The 13,233-nt window shown below is 38.1% G+C and overlaps 1 protein-coding gene across 32 annotated transcripts in view; it reads right to left on the bottom strand.

The window, feature by feature from the left end:
- CAB39L (calcium binding protein 39 like) overlaps nt 1–13,233 on the bottom strand; it is a 156,691-nt gene that overhangs the window by 104,106 nt on the left and 39,352 nt on the right. For 7 of the 32 annotated variants that reach the window (XM_070578210.1, XM_070578218.1, XM_070578212.1 and 4 more), the window contains 2 exons: nt 7,255–7,362; nt 5,293–5,435 (listed from right to left, as the gene is read on the bottom strand). The exons of 18 other annotated variants lie outside the window; for them this stretch is intronic. The gene's annotated coding sequence lies outside the window, so the exon portion shown is untranslated. Of the gene's footprint in view, nt 1–5,292; nt 5,436–6,941; nt 6,987–7,254; nt 7,363–13,233 lie in introns of those variants that run through there. 7 more of the 32 variants (XM_070578193.1, XM_070578194.1, XM_070578215.1 and 4 more) reach the window with 2 other exon arrangements.

Genomic DNA, 13,233 nt, shown 5'->3' with positions numbered 1-13,233 from the left:
ACAGACACAAATAGGTTAAAGGTGAAGGAAAGAAAAAGATATACTATACTAATACCACTCAAAAGAAAGCTGAGGGGGCCAGTCCGGTGGCGCAGCAGTTAAGTTCGCACCTTCCACTTCAGTGGCCCAGGGTTTGCTGATTTGGTGGCCCAGGGTTCAGCAGTTCGGATCCTGGGTGTGGACTTACCCACCGCTTGTCAAGCCATGCTGTGGCAGGCATCCCACATATAAAGTAGAGGAAGATGGGCATGGATGTTAGCTCAGGGCCAGTATTCCTCAGCAAAAAAGAGGAGGATTGGCAGAAAATGTTAGCTCAGGGCTAATCTTCTTCAATAAGTTAAATAAATAAATAAATAAATAAAAGCTGAGGTAATTATAAATACCATCAAAGTAGATTTCAGAGCAAAGGAAACTAGTAGGGAGAAAAAGAACCATTTCTTAACAATAAAGGGGTCAATTTTACAAGAGGTCATAAAAATCCTAAACATTTATGCGCCAAATAAGAAAGTTTCAAATACATGAAGAAAAAGCCTGAAATGACAGGAGAAAAATACAAATCTACAAGTACAGTCCAAGATATAAATATTCCTCTTTCAATAATTCATAGAAAAAGTAGATAGAAAAATCAGTAAGGATATAAAAGACTTGAACAGTGACACAGTGGTTTAGCACCACTAAAACCAATTTGACCTGACATATAACAAACATACAAAATATGTTCTCTGACCGTATTAAATCAGAAATCAATAATAAAAGATAAAATTCCCAAATAATTTGAAACTAACCAGCGCACTACTAAATAATCTATTGCTCAAAGAAGAAATAAAAATGGAACTTAGAAAGTATTTTGAACTAAATGAAAATGAAAACATGGCATATCAAAATCTGTAGGATGCAGGGGCTGGCCCGGTGGCGCTGCAGTTAAGTGCTCACGTTCTGCTTCAGCGGGCTGGGGTTCGCCAGTTTGGATCCCGGGTATGGACATGGCACCACTTGGCAAGCCATGCTGTGGCAGGTCTCCCACATATAAAGTAGAGGAAGATGGGCATGGATGTTAGTTCAGGGCCAGTATTCTTCAGCAAAAAGAGGAGGATTGGGAGTAGTTAGCTCAGGGCTAATCTTCCTCAAGAAAAAAAAAAATCTGTGGGATGCAGGTAAAGAAGTATTTAAACAGATGTGCTTAACATTAAGTACTTACATTAGAAAAGAAGGCAGGCCCCAAGTTAACAACCTAGGCTTTCACTCAAAGAAACTTAAAGAATATATTAAATGCAAATCAAGGAGAATCAAAGAAATAATAAAGAGCAGAAATCAATAAAGTTAACAACAGAAAAACAATAAAAAATGAAAAATAACCTGATTCTTTGAAAAGATCAATAAAATTGATAAGCATCTTACAAGAATGATGGAAAAAAAACACAAAAATACCAATATCAAATGAAACATTAAACCATAAAAGAGCTATAAAAAACACAGATGAATATGTATTTATCTCTGGATGGGTAAGACAGTTTTTTCAAACCAGATCTGTTTAAGAATAATACATTGAATTTGGTTATGCACCCCCCCACTTTTAACTCATTTTGACATTTTCAAGAAACCAGGACAACTGCCTCATGGAAACTTTTAAGAATGTGTTTTGTGATGCCATTTAACTTGTCCCTCTATCCTCTGTATTTCCTAAAAACAAGAACTTAGATCTAAAAGCATAAAAAAAGTCAAACCTTTTTCACAAGATAATTTCATAAGCTTATGATGTATAACATCAGAAGACAACAATGTCCCGTTGTCCACTATTAGTGATCTATGACGACTGAGTAAGGGTAATAATAGTAAATTTCTTATTGAAAGGACTTGTTTGCCTTTTTGACTACCTAGTAAGGAATAGAGTGACACTTTGTCAACACACAAATATACAGTCTCTATCAAAACTCCATTAATGATTTTAGTATTCATTGATGATCCCTGCCTAAGTCAATCATTTCACCAGGGGTTGCAAACCGGTGATTTTTTAAAATTCTATTGTTCATCCTATGTTGGATGGCATTGTTTTGTAGGGAAGAGCTTCTCCTTAACCAAACTTCCAATGAAAAGTCATGATAATTGCTTAATTCTCTTCCTTTAATTACCAATTCTGAGAGTAAGAAGCTGGTAACATTCACTTCCAATGGTGGCAAATAAGATATTTTGGGTAAGAGAAGTCTTTCTCTTTTTTTGAATATCATTATAGGTTCATAAATCTTTATATATTCAATGTTTCAATCAGTTACAGGCATTATTCTTTTTGATGCTGTCCTTGTAGCCTAGATTCCCCCAAAAACCAGGGTCTGAAGCAAAAGACTTATGTAATATTTTAAAAAGAAATCCAATCACAATGAGCAGGAGTGAGGGACAAGGGCAATAAAGCAAAGGAGGAGGGAGAGCCAATATAACAACGCATTTTCAAACTGGCCCCCTATTTAATCTGTCAGACTGAACCTTTTAGAAACCATATAAACTGCATTTCAGGAACATCCCTAGGGTGCAGAAGAGAAAAAGCAGAGAAAAAATTTATCCACTGGCTTTCTCTTCCATTGATCAAAGGCTTTCCCAAAAGGGCATTAATTCCCCTATAGTTGAGTTTCATTCCTCTGTACTTCCAGGTGGCACATGTGTGGGTCTTCCCTGTGGACACTGAAGGAAGCGAGGGGCTCGCAGAATGGCAGGAAATAAAGCTGTTTAAGATTATGCCTGCCTCAGAGTTTGCATAGGGCTAAACGAACAAGTGAGTCCCAGAGAATCTGCAAAGATATATAAGAGGTATCTGAAATAATTGCTCAAATTTTCCCAAATTTGGCCAGTGGGAGTCCCTTCAAGATAGCTCCTGCGTCCTTTTGATACAATTCCACTAATTTTTCAACTTTCATTTCTTTCTAGTTCCACAAAATGTCCCAGCCTTACCTTGTATTTCTCTGTCCAATATCTGGAATGAGCCATTTCTCCAAGGAGCCCTAGTTCCTTTTAGTGAGGAATAGTATTTAGAAAAAATTTGGGTACTAGGCATATTCATTGCTACTGGGATGCCACTGCCTGTAGACCTCTCCGTGGTCAAAGTTAGGAAACACAGTTTTAAAAATCATTATTTACATTGATATCTTCAATTCTAATCTATCATTAGAGTTTTAACTCTACTTCTTTCATTTTATATTCATCTTGCCTTATATAAAAACTTGGTTCTAGGGGCTGGCCCGGTGGTGTAGTGGTTAAATTTGCGTGTTCTACCTTGGCAGCCCAGGGTTCACAGATTCGGATCCTGGGCATGGACCTACACACCGCTCATCAAGCCATACTGTGGCAGCATCCCACATACAAAAAATAAAGGAAGACTAGCAACAGACATTAGCTCAGGGCCAACCTTCCTCACCAAAAAAAAAATTAAAAAACATGGTTCTAATAACATTAGCATAATGCTGTATTTGCTTTATCTTTTGATATACTTCATATAGATTCAAAATAACAATACCAAAATTCATATTCATAACAATAAAAGTAAGGGATACAGTTTAGAGAATTTTTTGCAGTCAACTTCTAATTTAACTTTTAATGTACTGGTAAGTATACAGTATATGATTATCATTACATTAAAGAGTTCTAACATCAAAATGTTGAATTAGTTGACCTGTTGCAAAATCAAAACTTCTATTTTACATTGTTAATTCACAACTGAGAGAAATTTCATAGAATGAGATTTAAATTTTTTATTATTAAACACAGACTTTAGCAACCTACAAATGATGTAGTTCCGCGGAGTTGTTTTAGCTATTGAGAAAAGCACAAAGGAAGAGATAAAAATATAAATGATGCATATAGATTAAGTTATGGTCAAATGACGTGATGGTACACTAAGTAAGCAATGATTTTACAGTTACTTGAACACAAAAATGTAGTGGGAAAAATGATTTACCACCGTACTTGGCAATATAAGTATGCAGAATTTCAAATTACATCCTCCACCTTGGCAGTCACATTCACATTATTGAGTGTTCTAAGACTTAAGATTCCATCTTGGTATATATTACTGCGGCACTTCACTAGTTATAAGTATTGTAACTAGTTATAGAATTTTTTAAGGCACATTATTAAATTGATTAGTTCATCAAAATAACACACTGGTGGTTTAAAAAGAGCATACTGTCAACAATAACTGAGACAAAAATTGGTTTGTCGTGTTCAAAAAAAAAATCAAGACTCTACCATTAAAATACTAACCACACAAATATGTGTTTTTTATAATTGTTATATCTGCAATTTAGTGTTATCTGTTGGATTAAACTATCGTTAATTTTACTTTATTGGTTTTAGAGTTCTTCATGTTTAATTACTGTACTTGTTTTTTATTTACATATAAAAGCTGTAAGAAAAAGTATATTAACTGAAACAATCGGACTGCAAGCGACAGACCCAATTCTTATAAGTTTAGCAAACAGGTAAATTAAGGATCATGTAACCAAAAAGCCAAGGATTAGAGCAGTGGTTCTCAGCTGGGGAAGCACCTAGTGGGCAGAGGCCAGAGATGCTGCTAAACATACTACAATGAGAGAACATCCTCCCCCTAACAAGGAATTATCCAACCCAAAATGTCAAAAGTGCCAAGGCTGAGAGACCCTGGATTAAAGCTAACTTCAGCCCAAGCTTAAACAATATCATTGGAGATCTTTCTTTCTTTTTTTCTGCATTGCTTTCTCCTGTCTTGTCTTCATTCACAGTTGGGCTCTCTCTGCATGGTGGCAAAGACAGCCATTGCCAGATTATATGGCCTTGGTCCCCACAACCTCAAAAGGAGAAAAGCCCCTGAGCCTCTCTTTTAGCAGCCATACCAATCCCTGGAAAATGACTCTGGTCCTGCCAGTTCACGTAACCAGCCGTTAATCACTGTACCCACAGGAACGTGTGCTTCTGTGAACTGGCTTTGCTGCTGAGTACTAGCAGGAATGCTAAGTGACTGACAGGCCTATGAGGTAACAGAAAGGCACTGTGAGAGGCTCACCAGGAAAGAGCTACTTCAAGTCTTCTATCTAGCTTAGAGTCATTAACTGAAATGCTAGGTGAGATTATCTGCACTTGATTTAATTACAAAGCATATATAGTTGAATTCGCTCAGTTACACCTGTGTATTATATAATACGATTCCATAAAAAAGTCCAACCTGGTTGCTCAGCATCCACATCTACTCTTTTCCCACATCTATACTTTTAACAATGGTCCTGACTAACACTGAGCAAGTTTTCCAACTGTGATTAACAGTGCACTCACCCTTGCTCAAACTTGTTGACTGCATCCAGCTTCAAGATCTCTGTTGGTTATATGCTTCTCAATCAAGTCTGAAGTAGCTTCTTACAGTCGAGCATCCTATGGCTCAATGATAAATTTAACCCCTCCAATCCCCTGCAAGACTTCTAACAAACAAGGCAAAAGGAAAACAGGACACCAGTAATAAATACTCCCACACGAAAAAAGGGAGGCGAAGAAACATCAGTCCACAATATATAAGATATTTTGCTGGACAGAAAGAGCAAACTTTCCTGACTGGGAAGGGAAAATGAGTTTCTTAGTTATCAAACTGGTTGCCCCTGGTTCTAATCTCTCTGAACTCTGGGAGAATCTCCTCTACAAATTATCCTCCAAAATCACATTTGACAGGGTCACTGTGGATGGCTCCTGACTGAGAGCTTTCCTGCTGAGGCAGTCCACTTGTTCTGGGGTCAGATTTAGGGGTCTGGGAGTTTCCAGGGGATGGGAAGTCTCAGGCCTTTACTTCTCAGACTTGAATTTTTTTGACAATACAACTGTCTTAGATTCTCAATTGGCTTCTAATCATTTTGCCTCTTGTTTTCTAGTAATCAAAGTCAGAAACCATTGGATCTAGACCTGCTGTTGTGATTTTTGTCTCTAATCGGCTTCATTGCTCTGCCCATTACTCAAGGCCCCAAGATAAACTGCTTCCATCTTGGCCTCTTCTTCCAAACAAATGGGGCAAACTTGCCCCTGACAGTCAGGCTGCACCCCAATAGATTGCTTTGTATCTGGGGTTGACTGCTACCTTTGCCCAACAAAGGAGAAGAAGCAAGAGATGCTTGGGTCCTCAGGCTTCTCCTAGGTTCAAATCATATCTTTTCTTTCTAATTATATCTTTCATATTTTCTTTTCTTTTTTTTTAATATTGGCACCTGAGCTAACATCTGTTGCCAATCTTCTTTTTTTACTTTTTTCTTCTTCTTCTTTTCCCCAAAGCCCTCCAGTACATAGTTGTATATTCTAGTTGTGAGTGCCTCTGGTTGTGCTATGTGGGACGCCACCTCAGCATGGCCTGATGAGCGGTGCCATGTCCGCGCCCAGGATCTGGTTGGAACCAGTGAAACCCTGGGCTGCCGAAGAGGAGCGCAAGAACTTAACCACTTGGCCGTGGAGCTGGCCCCCATATTTTCTAATCTTATCTTCTACTGGGTTCTTTCATATCTTTCTCACACTTTCTGCCTCCCTGCTTTTGCTCACACTAATTTAGCTTAGGGCTGTGATCACACTGGAGAGAGAAACAGACAGATAAAATGCTTAGGAAGTTCTTAAGTTCTCAGAGTCTGTATATGCCCTTTTGGTTATCCTTTCCCATATAAGCTCATTCTTTGTCTTTTACTCAAAATCTTTTGACTCAAATTCTACCCAGGTGGAGCTTTGCAAAACCACATATTGCCCACTTGTATGACTCATTTCATGTGCCTGGGACTTTGCTCATTTACAATGTCATTATCATGAAAAGAGTGGCTTAAAATCTGGTAATTGGAAGTGATGGCTGGGGAGTCTTAAGGCTTCCATTGCTTTTGACTGGACCTTACTCAAATCATTAGATCATTCAGCATTTTTTATTGCAAAAAGGCAGAAATTTTACAGCTTGCTTTAGCCCTTACCTTGCATATATCTTTTACAACACCTCTAGCCAAGTACATTCATTCATTACCTAAAATAATAAAGCTCAAACTCAAAAACTCTGTCAAGACGCATATTTCTTTAAAAGGTAGGAATCTAATAAAAACAGGAGCACAGTTTTACATATGTTAAGTCGTTAAAAAGTATATAAATATTACAATAAATATAACACTTTACCTTGAAAAAGACCTGACATTTGCTTGTGGAAGTGGGTGTTAGAAGAGTTGTAGCTTGTGGGTTATTTTGAAATACTGGAAAAAGTACATAAATACTGTAATATATATGGCAACTTACCTTGAAAAAGACCTGACATTTGCTTGTGGAGGTGGGTGTTAGAAGAGCTGTAGCTTGTGGGTTATTTTGAAACAGTGGAAATAGGGTTCTCTGAAATCTGCTGGAAAGCTGTAACACCAAAGTGGATGAATGTGACTCATGTAACACGTGGTACATTGAGATAGCTGGTAGGTGTCTGAGGTGTATGCATGTGTACATTTTGTGTATTTCCTCTGTGGCTAGGTTTAGTCAGGGTGATTTCTGCATCCATGTAGTGTTTCTCACGAATGAAATTACACAAAAGCAAATGAGAAATTTCAATATGCTCAAATAGTTCCCTATCGTATCAATCATGTTGGAAAAATCTGTGTTTTCAAAACAAGTGTTATAGCAGAAATTACTACTATTCTTACCATCATAAAATATATGTATATGTTAGAGAATGCTAAAAAGTATTGTGGATTGTTTGCAATTTTGCTAATTTGGGTAACTCAGATCTCTTTTTTTTTTTTTTTTTATTATTTTTTTTTTTATTAATGTTATGATAGATTACAAGCTTGTGAGATTTCAGTTGTACATTTTTGTTAGTCATGTTGTGGGTACACCACTTCCCCCTTCGTACCCTCCCCCCACCCCCCCTTTTCCCTGGTAACCACCGATCAGATCTCCTTCTCAATATACTAATTTCCACCTATGAGTGGAGTCATATAGAGATCATCTTTCTCTGACTGACTTATTTCGCTTAACATAATGCCCTCGAGGTCCATCCACGTTGTTGTGAATGGGCCAATTTCGTCTTTTTTTATGGCTGAGTAGTATTCCATTGTGTATATATACCACATCTTCTTTATCCAGTCATCAGTTTCTGGGCATGTAAGCTGGTTCCACGTCTTGGCTATTGTAAATAATGCTGCGATGAACATAGGGGTGCAACGGACTCTTGAGATATCTGTTATCAGGTTCTTAGGATAGATACCCAGTAATGGGATGGCTGGGTCATAGGGTATTTCTATTTTTAACTTTTTGAGAAATCTCCATACTGTTTTCCATAGTGGCTGTACCAGTTTGCATTCCCACCAACAGTGTATGAGGGTTCCTCTTTCTCCACAACCTCTCCAACATTTGTCGTTCTTGGTTTTGGATGTTTTTGCCAATCTAACGGGGGTAAGGTGATATCTTAGTGTAGTTTTGATTTGCATTTCCCTGATGATTAGCGATGATGAACATCTTTTCATGTGTCTATTGGCCATATTCATATCTTCTTTTGAGAAATGTCTGTTCATGTCCTCTGCCCATTTTTTGATCGGGTTGTTTGTTTTTTTGTTGTTAAGCAGTGTGAGTTCTTTGTATATTATGGAGATTAACCCTTTGTCGGATAAGTGGCTTGTAAATATTTTTTCCCAATTAGTGAGCTGTTTTTTTGTTTCAATCCTGTTTTCCCTTGCCTTGAAGAAGCTCTTTAGTCTGATGAAGTCCCATTTGTTTATTCTTTCTATTGTTTCCCTCAACTGAGGAGTTACAGTGTCCGAAAAGATTCTTTTGAAACTGATGTCAAAGAGTGTACTGCCTATATTCTCTTCCAAAAGACTTATTGTCTCAGGCCTAATCTTTAGGTCTTTGATGCATTTTGAGTTTATTGTGGTGTGTGGTGAAAAAGAATGGTCAATTTTCAATCTTTTGCATGTGGCTGTCCAGTTTTCCCAGCACCATTTGTTGAAGAGACTTTCTTTTCTCCATTGTAGGCCCTCTGCTCCTTTGTCGAAGATTAGCTGTCCATAGATGTGTGGTTTTATCTCTGGGCTTTCAATTCTGTTCCATTGATCTGTGGACCTGTTTTTGTACCAGTACCATGCTGTTTTGATCACTGTAGCTTTGTAGTATGTTTTGAAATCGGGGATTGTGATTCCGCCGGCTTTGTTTTTCTTGCTCAGGATTGCTTTAGCAATTCGCGGTCTTTTGTTCCCCCATATGAATTTTAGGATTGTTTGTTCAATTTCTGTGAAGAATGTTCTTGGGATTCTGATTGGGATAGCATTGAATCTGTATATTGCTTTAGGTAGTATGGACATTTTAACTATGTTTATTCTTCCAATCCATGTACAAGGAATGTTTTTCCATCTCTTTATGTCATCGCCTATTTCTTTCAAGAAAGTCTTGTAGTTTTCATTGTATACATCCTTCACTTCCTTGGTTAAGTTTATCCCAAGGTATTTTATTCTTTTCGTTGCGATTGTGAATGGGATAGAGTTCTTGAGTTCTTTTTCTGTTAGTTTATTGTTAGTGCATAGAAATGCTACTGATTTATGCACGTTAATTTTATACCCTGCTACTTTGCTGTAGTTGTTGATTATTTCTAATAGTTTTTCTGTGGATTCTTTGGGGTTTTCTATGTATAAGATCATGTCGTCTGCAAACAACGAGAGTTTTACTTCTTCGTTACCTATTTGGATTCCTTTTATTTCTTTTTCCTGCCGAATTGCTCTGGCCAGCACCTCCAGTACTATGTTGAATAGGAGTGGTGAAAGTGGGCACCCTTGTCTTGTTCCTGTCCTCAGAGGGATGGCTTTCAGCTTTTGTCCATTGAGTATGATGTTGGCTGTGGGTCTATCATATATGGCCTTTATTATGTTGAGGTACTTTCCTTCTATACCCATTTTACTGAGGATTTTTATCATAAATGGGTGTTGGATCTTGTCGAATGCTTTCTCTGCATCTATTGAGATGATCATGTGGTTTTTGTTTTTCATTTTGTTGATGTAGTGTATCACGTTGATTGCCTTGCGGATGTTGAACCATCCCTGTGTCCCTGGTATAAATCCCACTTGATCATGGTGTATAATCTTTTTGATGTATTGCTGTAATCGGTTTGCCAAAATTTTGTTGAGGATTTTTGCATCTATGTTCATCAGCGATATCGGCCTGTAGTTCTCCTTCTTTGTGTTGTCCTTGTCAGGTTTGGGGATCAGAGTGATGTTGGCTTCATAGAATGTGTTAGGGAGTTCTCCATCTTTCTCAATTTTCTGGAACAGTTTGAGGAGAATAGGTATTAAGTCTTCTTTGAATGTTTGGTAGAATTCTCCAGAGAAGCCATCTGGTCCTGGACTCTTGTTTTTGGGGAGGTTTTTGATTACCGTTTCTATTTCCTTACTTGTGATTGGTCTATTCAGATTCTCCATTTCTTCCTGATTCAGTTTGGGGAGATTGTAGGAGTCTAGGAATTTGTCCATTTCTTCCAGGTTGCTCAATTTGTTGGCATATAGTTTTTCATAGTATTCTCTTATGATCTCTTGTATTTCATTGGTATCTGTTGTGATTTCTCCTCTGTCATTCCTGATTTTATTAATTTGCGATTTCTCTCTTCTTTTCTTGGTGAGTCTGGCTAGGGGTTTGTCAATTTTGTTAATTCTGTCGAAGAACCAACTCTTTGTTTCATTGATCCTTTCTATTGTCTTTTTTGTTTCAATATCGTTTATTTCTGCTCTTATTTTTATTATTTCCCTCCTTCTACTGACTCTGGGCTTTGTTTGTTCTTCTTTTTCTAGTTCTGTTAGGTGTCGTTTGAGGTTGCTTAGGTGAGCTTTTTCTTGTTTAGTGAGGTGAGCCTGTATTGCGATGAATTTCCCTCTTAGGACTGCTTTTGCTGCATCCCAAATGATTTGGTATGTCGTGTTCTCATTTTCATTTGTCTCCAGATAATATTTGATTTCTTCTTTAATTTCCTCAATGATCCATTGTTTGTTGAGAAGCGTGTTGTTTAGTCTCCACATTTTTGCACCTTTCTCTGCTTTTTTCTTGTAGTTGATTTCTAGTTTAATAGCGTTATGATCAGAAAAGATGCTTGATATTATTTCAACTCTCTTGTATTTATTGATGTTTGCTTTGGTTCCCAAAATATGGTCAATCCTTGAGAATGTTCCATGTGCACTTGAGAAGAATGTGTAACCTGCTGTTTTTGGATGAAGTGTTCTATATATATCTATTAAGTCCATCTGGTCTAATTTTTCATTTAATTCTATTATTTCCTTGTTGATTTTCTGTCTGGATGTTCTGTCCATTGGTGTTAATGGTGTGTTGAGGTCCCCTACTATTATTGTATTGTTGTTGATGTCTTCTTTTAGTTCTATTAAGAGTTGCTTTACAAATTTTGGTGCTCCTGTGTTGGGTGCGTATATATTTATAAGTGTTATGTCTTCTTGGTGGAGAGTCCCTTTTATCATTATATACTGTCCCTCTTTATCTTTCTTTATCTGTTTTGTTTTGAAATCTACCTTGTCTGATATTAGTATAGCGACACCTGCTTTCTTTTGTTCATTATTAGCTTGGAGTATTGTTCTCCATCCCTTCACTCTGAGTCTGTGTTTGTCTTTGGGGCTGAGGTGTGTTTCCTGGAGGCAGCATATTGTTGGATCTTGTTCTTTGATCCATCCTGCCACTCTGTGTCTTTTGATTGGGGAGTTCAATCCATTTACATTTAGAGTGATTATTGAGACGTGGGGGCCTACCACTACCATTTTGTGTCTTGTTTTCCGGTTTTCTTCAGTTTCCTTTGTTTCTCGTCCCATGGTTTAATCTGTTCTGATGTAGAGCTGCTACTCTCTGTTGTTGTCCTTCTACTTATCTCCTCTGCTCTTGGTTTTGTAGCCCCTTTCCTTTTTTGGATTTTTCAGGAATGAGGGTTTTCCTGAGGATTTCCTGAAGAGGAGGTTTTGTGGCAATGAACTCCCTTAATTTTTGTTTATCTGGGAAAGTTTTTATTTCTCCATCGTATTTGAAGGATATTTTCGCTGGGTAGAGAATTCTCGGCTGTAGATTTTTGTCCTTCAGATTTTTGAATATATCATTCCACTCTCTTCTAGCCTGTAAAGTTTCTGCTGAGAAATCTGCTGATAGCCTGATGGGGGTTCCTTTGTAGGTTAGTTTCTTTAGCCTGGCTGTCCTTAATATTTTCTCCTTGTCGTTGACTTTTGCTAGCTTCACTACTATATGCCGTGGAGTTGTTCTTCTTGCATTGATAAAGTTTGGAGATCTATTGGCTTCTGTCACCTGAAGATCCATCTCCCTCACCAGATTTGGGAAGTTCTCAGCCATTATTTCTTTGAATAGATTTTCTGCCCCTTTCTCCTTCTCTTCTCCCTCTGGTATACCTATAATCCTTACGTTGCATCTCCTAATTGTGTCTGATAATTCTCGGAGAGTTTCTTCATTTCTTTTAAGTCTTGCTTCTCTCTCCTCCTCTGCCTGCAACAATTCTATATTGCCATCTTCCAAATTGCTAATTCTTTCCTCCATATTATTGGCCCTACTGTTCAGAGCATCTAGATTTTTCTTAATCTCCTCTATTGTGTTCTTCATTTCCAATATTTCTGTTTGGTTCTTCTTTATCGTATCAAACTCTTTTGTGACATAGCTCCTGAACTCGTTGAGTTGTCGGTCAGAATTCTCTCTTAACTCATTGAGAATCCTAATGATGGCTGTTTTGAAGTCATCATCATTTAGGTTATATATCTCATTTTCTTTGGGATTGTTTTCTGTGTATTTGTTACTTTCTTTCTGTTCTGGAGATTTAATGTATTTTTTCATATTGCTTGATGATGTTGATTTGTGCCTCCGCATGGAGATAGAGTTTAGTTGCTCCTTTCACTTGTTTCAGCTGCTGCGGTGGGGGGAGCAGCTGTTTATACTTCACCAACCAGGAACCCTGTCCGTAGTTGCTAACTGGGCCTGGGCCCCTCTTCGTAGCCACAGTGGCCCTTTGGATTCCCTCCTCTGCCGTGGGGGCCGTCACAGGGGGGCTTCAGGCTGCAGGTGCCTACTGTTGTTGCCCACCTAGATGCGCTCTCTCCTTGGGGTCTGCAACAGTGTTATGGGCTTTTCCAGCGGCCAAGGGTGGGATCACTTATATTTGTCGCTCCGTTGCTGTCGGCACCCACCAAATCTCACTTGTCCTCTATGGGTCGCAGGAGAGCTATTGGCATCTTCTACAGTCTGTGGTTAGTACAC

The sequence above is a fragment of the Equus przewalskii genome, chromosome 16, assembly GCF_037783145.1.
Source record: "Equus przewalskii isolate Varuska chromosome 16, EquPr2, whole genome shotgun sequence".
Classification (NCBI taxonomy): Eukaryota; Metazoa; Chordata; class Mammalia; order Perissodactyla; family Equidae; genus Equus; species Equus przewalskii.
This window is presented reverse-complemented; position numbering and strand designations above follow the sequence as displayed.